Consider the following 10,348-nt stretch of genomic DNA (forward strand, 5'->3'; position numbering starts at 1 on the left):
TCCCCTCTGCTACCCTCAACGTGGAACTGAAAATCAGTTTTTACAACGAACCATGGAAGACTTGTACGAGACCTCTTGTCAGCGGCGCTTGAAGTTAGAACAGCAAGGATACCAAGTGGTCGAAATGTGGGAACACGAGTACGATCACTGTTTGAAAACCGATCCCGAGTTTAAACGCATCTTGGAAACTTACATGTTGTTAGACCCACTGAGCCCGAGGGACAGTTTGTATGGAACAAGGACAAATGCCACCTGTTTGCTGTATTTGGAAATGCCACCATTGCGGCCTACGTGACAGCCCATGCTCGCTTAAAATTGTACTAAGTTTTATAAGTGTTAGGAGATCATGTACTGTATTTTGACACACACAGTTGCATCTACATTGATCGCCTGTGTCACTGTTACCCTAAAATCGAAGGAGACCGTTTAGGAGCCTGGACGGACGAGCACCCCGACGACAAGATTCTAAGTTTTGCTAGTTGCGGTCCGAAGCAGTACGGCTACGAATACCGGGACAAACAAGGAAAAGTGCACATGGATTGTGAAGTGAAAGGATTGACGCTCAATTATCGCACCAGTCCAGTGGTGAACATTGGCGTTCTGGAAGAAGCCTTGCAGTCTGGAAAAAATCAAGGTTTTAAAGTGACCACCTACGAACCTCACAAGATTGTACGTACGCACTCACCAAATTGTCAGTCGGCCCTTAGAAAAAGTATATCAAATTGAGTACCAGAAGCGAATGCGGCATCCCAATAACATAACCTTTTCTTACGGACATGCTGGTATAAAAAAATGGTTCCAAGAGGATAGCCACCAACAGGAAGGATGACATCGACTCTGCAAGAAACGAGTGAGAGACCCACTGAGAACTCCAAGTTCAAACCATACCATTTTCCTGTCTTCTTGCCTGACTATTGTGATTGTGCCCGTTGATTGGAAACGTTTAAAAAATGGTATGGTTACCCTGAATGGCAGTGGTCAGAAATACTCACTATGTCCATTTCTTTCGCTCTAGGCGAATATTGTAAACAAAAAATGACAATTACCTAACATGGGTATAAATAATCAGTGACATGATAATGGATACTTTACAAGAGAACATTCTTGGTTTGCCTATAGAGTTGAGAGAACGCATTTACAGAGAGGTGGTCAAAGTTCAACGCAAAGAACATTTGCATCCGTTACGTCACCGATATTTAAACCACTGGTACCTGAATGCGATAACATGACTGATTCACATGAAAGTGTTCAAGTGGTCAAACATTGATCAACTACTCACGGTTAAGAAGGATTGGATTGTTGTGAGCAATATTTTTCTATCAAGAAGTTGACATACTGCAGCGAATTCCAGAAGATCTTTTACACAAGACGAAACCTCTGAACGGCGTGTAATGTGCATGTTACTGAGTGAACCATATATATTCGCTACTGGAATACGATTATCTCTGTGCAGAAAGTACATTTATTACTTCTGAAAAAAGAGGGTATAAAAACGGACTACAATGGCACGGCCTTTATCAGTGGTGATACAGCAGATTCATTGGAAAGAAATCATTTAAATTATTCAAACTGTGGAGGATTACCATCATTTATTACGAGAACTGTATCATGAATTTGTGTCGACGTGTGGTGTGTGTCTTAGTGACTTGCTTACTGGGATTTCGTTTACCAGCCGATTCCTTGTGGGCTCTTTACGAATAGTACTTACAACCAAAAAGACATGAAAGTGGTGTCTTTATATGTCCACGAGAGAATCAATCTGGTAAAAGCCTTGCTCTTTCATCTGCATACTTCTAAAACCTCTAAGGGACCAAAAGATTCGACAGCTTTTAGCTACTGAAATTGTGTACGACGATGTGTGTACATCTTGTGACTTACATCCTCACTGGACAGAGATCTACATGACTGGATAAGTTGGGTTTTCGAGGCTTGGACCAAAGAAGTGCCCAATTATCCCCAAGAGTTGTGATCCTAAATGCAAACGTCCAGTGAAAAAGTAACTTTTAGAAATGTGTTAGTGACAGTGCCAGAAGAAGAATCCTACACCGAGAAAACCCTTCCCTTCAGGAAAGAACTGTGATGGACACTCCCGAAAGACCATTCCGGGAGGACACATGTGTGACTGTACCCAATGTAGAGACTGTAAGAACATTACACACTGTCCCTATGACACCTTAGTTACCAAACACATGTTGTACATTGACTTGTTTTATTCCACTTTAATCGTTAAGATGTGTATTTTGGTGTTGTACTTAACCATTTGGCTCTTATGTAGTTTTGATTTTCGTGTTGTTCCATTTAAGAAAAGTCAATAAACTTGTCCTGAAAAAGTATAAAAACTCTTATCTTGTCTGTCTTCGAGTCAAAAGTAACATTCCCTGTACTATGTCTACCTCTGCTGTCTCTACTCCCTCTTCCTCGACTTTCAAAGTCATCTACGAAAACTTGATCGTGCCAGTTGGGAGGCCTTGTATCTTCTCCATCCCTTTGACATGTTAATTGCCAGACCTATCGGTTCAGGCAAAAATGAATTTGTCAAACGTTTGATCGAACATAAACATCATTTGATCGATCGTCCACCTCAATGGATCTTGTGGTGTTACAAAGAGAGGTAATCGGTGTACAGTCTTTTGGAAGAAAATCAAGGCGATTCCATCGTGTTTGTGGAAGATATTCCTGGCGAAGACGACGCGATCGTGTCTGACCCCAGTCAAACTCATCTGGTCATCGTCGACGACATGTTAGGAGAAGACGATAAAGCATCTAAACTGGTTTACGCGAAAAGGGCATCATCGTAATGCCAGTGTCATTTACGTCACTCAAAATTTATTTCAACAAAGTAAATCCCATCGCATCACCAGTTTCAATACTTATTACGTGGTCTTGTTTATAAGCCATGTAGATAAATCGCAAGTGCAAGTTTTTCCCAGATTATTAGGAACGCCTTAGCTGACTTATGCGTACGACGATGCCACTCAAACCCAAAACGCCTATTCACTCGTGGATTTAAAACCCACTATCCCCGATTATTTGCGATTTCGTACCAATCTGTTTCACCACTGGTGCCAAGACGGAGGGCCTGTAGGATACTTTGTGTCTGTCTCATACAGCATCAACACGACGTCCCTTCAGTTTCATCTTCCTGTCAAATCGATTCGTCTTTTGTACGGCATCAGTCGCGAAAAAACATTCACAGATATGTGCTCGTGTCTTAGAAGCCAGTCTCAAAGATGTCTTACGATGGTTTCCGGTGACAGCACGTCAATTACTGCAAGGCATCATTCACATTCCATATTAAACCAAACGCTTTCTTGAGAGAAACAAATTAGCCTTGACGCAACTATCCGATCCTCGCATCGACACTCAAACCAAAAAGCAAATCATTTTGAAACCTGCAGGTAGCGGTTCTCTAGGAGGTGTCATCATTCTCTCCCTCTTAAAATGGGATCCCAATGCCCCCAAAGTCCTTCCGAAGAAAAAAGCCAAACGAACCCAGAAGAAGAAAAAGAGCAACCGTGTCAAGACCGGGTCACAGCTTCAGAAAAAGGAAAGTCCCCAGAAAAGAGCTGCTAACCTAGTATAGAAAAGACCTGCGATAGAGAATGGGAATCAGTGTTTTTGTGCTCTTGAACGCTCAAAGGTTTCCTCTCAAGGAAGTGCACACCTTCACCATCGTGCTTCTTCTGTCCAAAAAGGAAAAGGAAAAAGAAATGACAGTCTCGACATCCAAAACAACACTTAGGCATGCATCTACGTCACCCACAGAAAAGACTCTGTCGTCCAAAGTAAAAGAGGAGCAACCAAAAATATGTATTGTTTTCTTTCAAACGTTATCAGACAAATAAGATAAAAGGACGCATGTCAAGCCATGGGCTTCAGTGTATGTTTTGCTCTTGAACCAAAACGATGTTTCCTTAAATAAGTGCACATCACTCTCTGGCTGAGAAAGGAGAGAAAAGGAAAGGACTTCCTCATCGTTTAGCCAAACATATAGACATGTTGTCTGTCCTGTCCAAACTCATCCACCCATTCGTAAACAACTCATGCAAACCCCTCCAAAGATGTCATCGATACTGTGAGCGAATGTTATCAGAATGTCTTGAAAGGAACGATACCTTTGTCTAAACATCAGAAAGGATGCTTAGCCAAACATTGACATATTATTCGTCGAATGGTCCAAACGAAAATACACATCCGTTAAAAGAAAAAGATGATGAAGTAACGTGGAGGATTTTTAGGACCACCTTTCAAAGGAATAGCGGGAGCCATTCGGGGAAGACTCCTGGAAGGTGTTTTACCCATGGGTCCAAGATAACAAGGACCCAGAACAAAAAAGAGACCTCTGGAGTCACAAGATCTCAGATGTTACCATTGAAATCCGATTGACGGACGAAAACTGCCTTTAGTGCCTTACAAATGATGGATGGAGTACCATAGATGGCAGGAACAACGGACCCCACATTTACCTCCAAATCCTGATTTGACCCAGATGTCCCCGTTACAACACGAAGTATAATCATTGATGGATCGCAGCGATTTGTCAGAAACGAAAACATTGCAATGGTACACTCAAGTGTTGCAACGACTGCAACTCGTTCACCTGAAAGCTTTAGACAAAACAGCTCTACCAACTCTGAAATATTTTAAGACTCTCTCATTTGGCCACCTACAATTGTGTCTACAAATATTTGTTTTGTGTCATCGACGTCTCTTCCAAATTTGCCTAGGTCGTGTCATTGACTTCCAATTCGAGCACTGAGTTAGTGCAAACCCTCAAACTGTTGTTGAAACAAAGTGGTTGTCACCCTCTTCGATGGAAAACCGACAAAGTCACCGAATTTCTGAACCAAGCTTTACAAAAAGAATTAAAGATTTGAGACATTCGATTTTTTTCACCACCGAGAATCCCGAAACTAAAGCAATCGTTTAATGTTTTCAACGCACCTTGAAAGAACGAATGTGGAAATATTTTACTCATCAACACACTCGCAGGTAAATCGACGTCTTATCCCACCTTGTCCTAGCATATAACCAATCTTACCATCGGAGCGTCGGATGTGCCCCCCAAGAAGTGACTCCCGACAACGAAATGACCGTTTTGTAACGCCTGTTTCGTACGTCCCCGAGGATGGCTGGCCCCATGAAAAGTGGAGCATTGGCAGCAGGAGATTGGGTGCGCATTGGCAAAACGAAATGCACTTTCGTCAAAAGTTACTTACCCAAATGAAAGACTGAATTGTTTCGTGTCGCTGGATGAGTGAGTGGCCGTCATCCTGCCGTCTATTAATTGGAAAGCATGAACCGGGAAGTGTTAAAAGTAACGTTTTACTTGCCCGAATTACAACGCATGACCAAAACGAAGATGAGGTGTACGACATCGAAAGCATTCTCGAACGAAGAACCCGATAAGTGGCCAAACGTCGTGTCAAAGATATTACAGTATGTTGGAACGGATATCCTTCAAGTTTTGATTCTTGGATCGACACTTCGCAAGTCATCGACTATAAAAAGAAGTTACCATCATGCCCCTCAACAAAGCCTCAGCCACCACTACAGCATTGTCCACTCCATCCTTCAGTTCTTCTCTTCATGTTCTACAAAATAATCCTTTGGGTGTGGTTTAGAGAACGTGTACCTAAAACGTAAATCGTCCTTTATCTGCAAAATCTTTGTGGTGTATTGTGTCATCGGTCCTGCCATTGCCAATATGAGTTTGCAACAAGGAGACAAAGAATTGTAGTCCTTTTTACTGAGCAGTTGCATCGGTTACTTTCATCCCAATATTTTCCTGAAATACTTCTCGAAAACGGTCAACACGGGAATCTTACGGACAAAGTCAGTTACCCTCGCAACAGTCAACATTCCAACAACCACCACAATAACCCTCTTTTAGTCACTCATCTAACTTCCAGTGACCCCTCGGACAGCAGAACTCTCAAATTATGAATAGCAACCAATTGTACTTGACGTTACCCAGTGACAGTTCCATGGACTTGTTTCCCAAAAACGCTTTGTGCTGTTACATGGCCAAATTCCTTCATGCAATCCAATAAGATTACGAAGCCCCTTGGCTTTGGTAGCAATCATTCACCCTACACAAATCTTAAATGTCCTTCTAAATCAAAACCCTTTTACGGCTGAAGTTCATGACGAGCAAGTACAAACGTACTTGGAATCTAATGCAAAATATGGGAATAAAAAACAACTCACAGTCTAAACAGAGCACCTATAACATTATAATTCCCCGAGGCTATTATTTTAGCGGTCAACATCTGATGAACACGATTGCTACCAGGTTAAATGTCGTGGTTGGCAGAGCCTTTTAGAGCGTCAGAAAAAGTGTCACCATTGAGTACCATAAAGTGGATCATCGCCTGCTGATCAAATTTGTGGAGAGCAAAGTGATGTCCAATTTATTTTGTCCTGAATTTTGTAACGTTTTGGGTGGGGACGATGAGATGACAATGATGATGATGAAAAACGAATTACCAGTAGTTCGCAACAACAATTCTTTTACCAAGTTATTTCGTTCCCGGGTAGAACTGAACCAAGGATTCAATTTGATTTTTATGTACTCCGATGTGGTGGAGTTCAACGTAGCTGGACACACCTCCGTACCGTTATCGCGTTTCATTTCTTTCAAAGTGGATTCTGCCACGACCGCTGACGTGGAAACACATAAGATGTTCACCGCGAATTTGAATATCCTGACTATTTACCTGTCAGTAAGTCGTATTTTGACACTGTCAACATTGCTATAAAAGGAGATCTGGACATAACATTGCATTTACCAAAGGGAAAGTTACTATAAAGCTCCACTTTCCAAAACGATTCTATAGCACCTTATAAGTCATGTATCCAGTGTACCGAGGAGTCGCTCGACAGCAAGGACATGGTTTAGAAGATATGCTGAAATCTGTCTTGCGTTCGGTGGTTCCCGTGTTGAAATCGATGGTTACACAAGGATTGCACGCCTTGAACGATGCCGCGTTGACGCAAGGCAAAGAATTTCTCCAAAATGTCATCATCGACAAACAAAACCCCAAAGAAACTTTCTATAGAGCAGACAAAAATGTCTTGCTTCAAACGGCCAGAGACATTTTGGGCAGACGAGAAACTCCTTTAAATGCCCTGGACACTGCTGATTCAGGCATTCTTGATCCTGACACTACAGCAAAGATAAGGCAGAAAGAGACGCCAAAGACTCCCTTCCAGAGGCCTTCACACCCCCAGAGCTACAAAGACCAAGAAAAGAACAGTCCAAGACTTAGACGTTTTTGCTTATTAAAAAAAAACACACAGAGAACAAAAAGAAAGAATATGACGTACATAGAATCTTGCGTATGTTCTAAGTCGGAAATGGATTTGTTTGCAATGCTACCCACCATGATGACGATGCAAGAATCCCTATTGGTAGAATTTCATCCCGTCTCGTCTGCCAAGGACTCGGTATCAGCTCACATTGAGTTTGAAATCAAAGGACAGCGCGATGATTACATCGACCTGAATAGCAGTTACTTGTACTTGAAAGTGAAATTGATCGACACAACGATGGACGGTCCCGATCTAAATGACGAAAATAAATTAGCCCCTGTTAACAATTTCATTCATTCATTGTTTAGTGGAGTAGATTTGTACTTGAATAACAAACTGGTCAGTAGCAGCATGGATTCTTACCCTTACCATACGAAAAGAAGATAGGAACACCCATGTGTATGATTGTGTGGTATGGAAAACTGACACAGCAGGCAAATTTAACATCATGGAATTTGATCCAAGGACAGATTCCAATAAGGGATTTGTAGAACGAAGAAACAAAATCAAAGGACCCAACAAACTTTTAGAACTGATGGATCGTTTGCATTTAGTCATGTGGCTGCAACAGAAGTATTTGCTGAACGGAATGGATGTCCACCTAAGACTGAATCGTAGCAGTACAAATTTCCATTTGATAAGTGATGATGCCTAGTACAAAACAGTCATCCAAGAAGCCAGACTCTGCGTACGATATGCGGAAGTGTTACCTAAGTTGGAAACGACACCACTTACACATTGAGCAGAACAACTGCCAAGTATCCGATACGACGCGTGGAAGTGAAATCAGAGATTTTCAACGCAAAGGTCAGGATTGAATTGATGACTTATCATTACCTGTGAGAAAAACAAGAAAAACAAAACAGAGCACAATGTATACCTGGGAACTTTATTACCTTTTAACAACACTGCTTCTTGAAATAATGTCGTGCTTGCTAGAGACGAACTGTATCATCGCAAACCTCAAGACCATCAAGCTTATGTTATCAAAACGGACGAAAGTGATCTCACAGGAACCCACTGGGTAGTCATCTACTTTCCCCACAATGGGTGTGTGGAGCAGTTTTATTCGTATGGATTACCATCCTGGGAAGACGACATCATCGACTTTATGACAAGAAATGTCCAGACAACAAGATTCAATAATGTGAAGTTACAAGGCACATATTCCATGGTGTGTGGCCAATATTGTGTGTATTTTCTTCCTCAAAGACGTCTTGGATATTCCTTAGAACATTTACTCACTTATTTTGATTGTGACTCTTCTAGAAACGATGACAATATAGATCGATGGTTTTCTGACCATTATTGATATATTGTGTCTTTAGCTAGGAAACGTAGTGTACATCAATGACCCAATGACTGCCTTTCGTGGAAGTCTAACATGATTTCACAACGCTTTCAACCTTGTCAAAACTAGATTGTTTGTTTGTTTGAAAACTGTTTCATGGCTAGTTGTTGTTTCAATAAAAAAATGTTGCAATCTGAAGAAAAAAGGTGTGTTTGTAGTTTGTTTTCAAAAACGTATATGGCTCTACACGCTATTTGACTTCTCTCTACCCCTCACTCTAAAGAAAAGCTCTATAGATGTCCGACCCCAGAAAACCGTTGGGATGTTTTATATCGTGTCCTCGCTTGAGCAATATAAAACGGGACAGTCTCCAGTCTGACCGTCCATTGTTGACTCCTCAACCTTTGAAGATATATTCTAATTTAGCTAAACTAAACGAAGCCTATGTGAATTTGCTTTGTGTCAGGCAAAACCTGATACCCGATCCTGACGAGATAGAGAATGTGAAGATGCTGAAAATGGTAGAAGACCTGCTTGAAGAGGTCTTCAGAGACGAAATCAAGAAACAGCAAGAAGAATTGACGAAGAAGTACAGACTTCAGAAGCTGAGAGAGCTTATAAATCATCACCATCATCATCAGGAACAGCAGGAACCACACAGGGGTTTCCTCGACTGCTGTGTGGACACTAAAGAGATCTTATCCTGTGGGAAACCTGCCGCTAAACGGGGACGCAGTCTTAGACAATAAAATATTGCCTTCATCCCAGACCTTTTCAGGGCTACCCCAATACTCTAGAAAGCAATACTAGTCCAATTGCCAATCATATAATTTTGTGTGTCTATAAGCACTTCGTTTCTTTGTTTAATGTCAACAAAAAAAGGAAGTATGTCTATAAGCACTTCCTTTGTTTGACTTTGTTCGAAGTGTTTCAATAAGCGTTTAAAATGACTGACTGACAGTCTGGCTGCCCAGCGTTGACCAGTCAACTGCAATAATAATGAGTAATAGAATTGCTAAACTGTTGGAACTCCAAATGCACCTGGAGTATGACAGGTGCATAATAGACGAGCTGCTATGGAGATCATAGTTGAAGCTGCCAGGATTGAAGAAGAAGAGGAGGACAGGAAAAACATAGAAGAGGAACAGAAGAGAGAGATCCTGTCTCACCTCATGCTGAGACCTCTGTGTGAGGTCAAGTCTAATGCGAGGACACCTCCACGGCCATTTGCAGCACCACAGCCATAAGCAGCATTAGAGCGACTACCACCACTACCAAGAGGCATACGCAAGCAAGACGAAGGATTGCAAGGAAAGTGTCTTCATGGTTACGCACACTCAAGCGTGGGATGATGAGGCCACTGAAGCTGCCTCTGAACTACCAGCAGCTACAGTCAATTGTAACAATGATTGGAGCCGCCGTTGTGTCTGTGGTGCCAGGTCTGGGAAATGTCACCATTAACCAGGTGGATTTGGAGTTCGAAAAAAGCGGCCCTTCCCTGGGCTAACCAAATCCCTAGAAAAGAGATTATTCAGCTGCCGATTTGTGTGAGTGTGACTATAAACACTCACTCCTTTACTGACGAGATAGTGTGTGTGTGTGTGTATGTGTGAGCTTCCTCGTACGTTTGTGTGTTAGTGAGTTTGTATGTGTGTTTGTGTGCTCTCGTACGTGTGTGTGTGCTTATATGTGTCTTGCTTTGCGCGCGTACGTTTGTGTGGATAGTATATTTTGGATTTGTTT

The 10,348-nt window shown here is 41.9% G+C and overlaps 1 pseudogene across 1 annotated transcript in view; it reads right to left on the reverse strand.

The window, feature by feature from the left end:
- Positions 1–9,890, reverse strand: part of LOC149777838 (sideroflexin-2-like) — a 48,218-nt pseudogene extending 38,328 nt beyond the window's left edge. Inside the window, exon 1 of the transcript XR_016415693.1 lies at positions 9,775–9,890. The product of XR_016415693.1 is annotated as a sideroflexin-2-like (transcript). The remainder of the gene's footprint in view (positions 1–9,774) is intronic.
- Between the last annotated feature and the right edge of the window lie 458 nt (positions 9,891–10,348).

This window comes from Sinohyriopsis cumingii, chromosome 17 (assembly GCF_028554795.1).
Source record: "Sinohyriopsis cumingii isolate HCF-2022 chromosome 17, ASM2855479v2, whole genome shotgun sequence".
NCBI classification, from domain to species: domain Eukaryota; kingdom Metazoa; phylum Mollusca; class Bivalvia; order Unionida; family Unionidae; genus Sinohyriopsis; species Sinohyriopsis cumingii.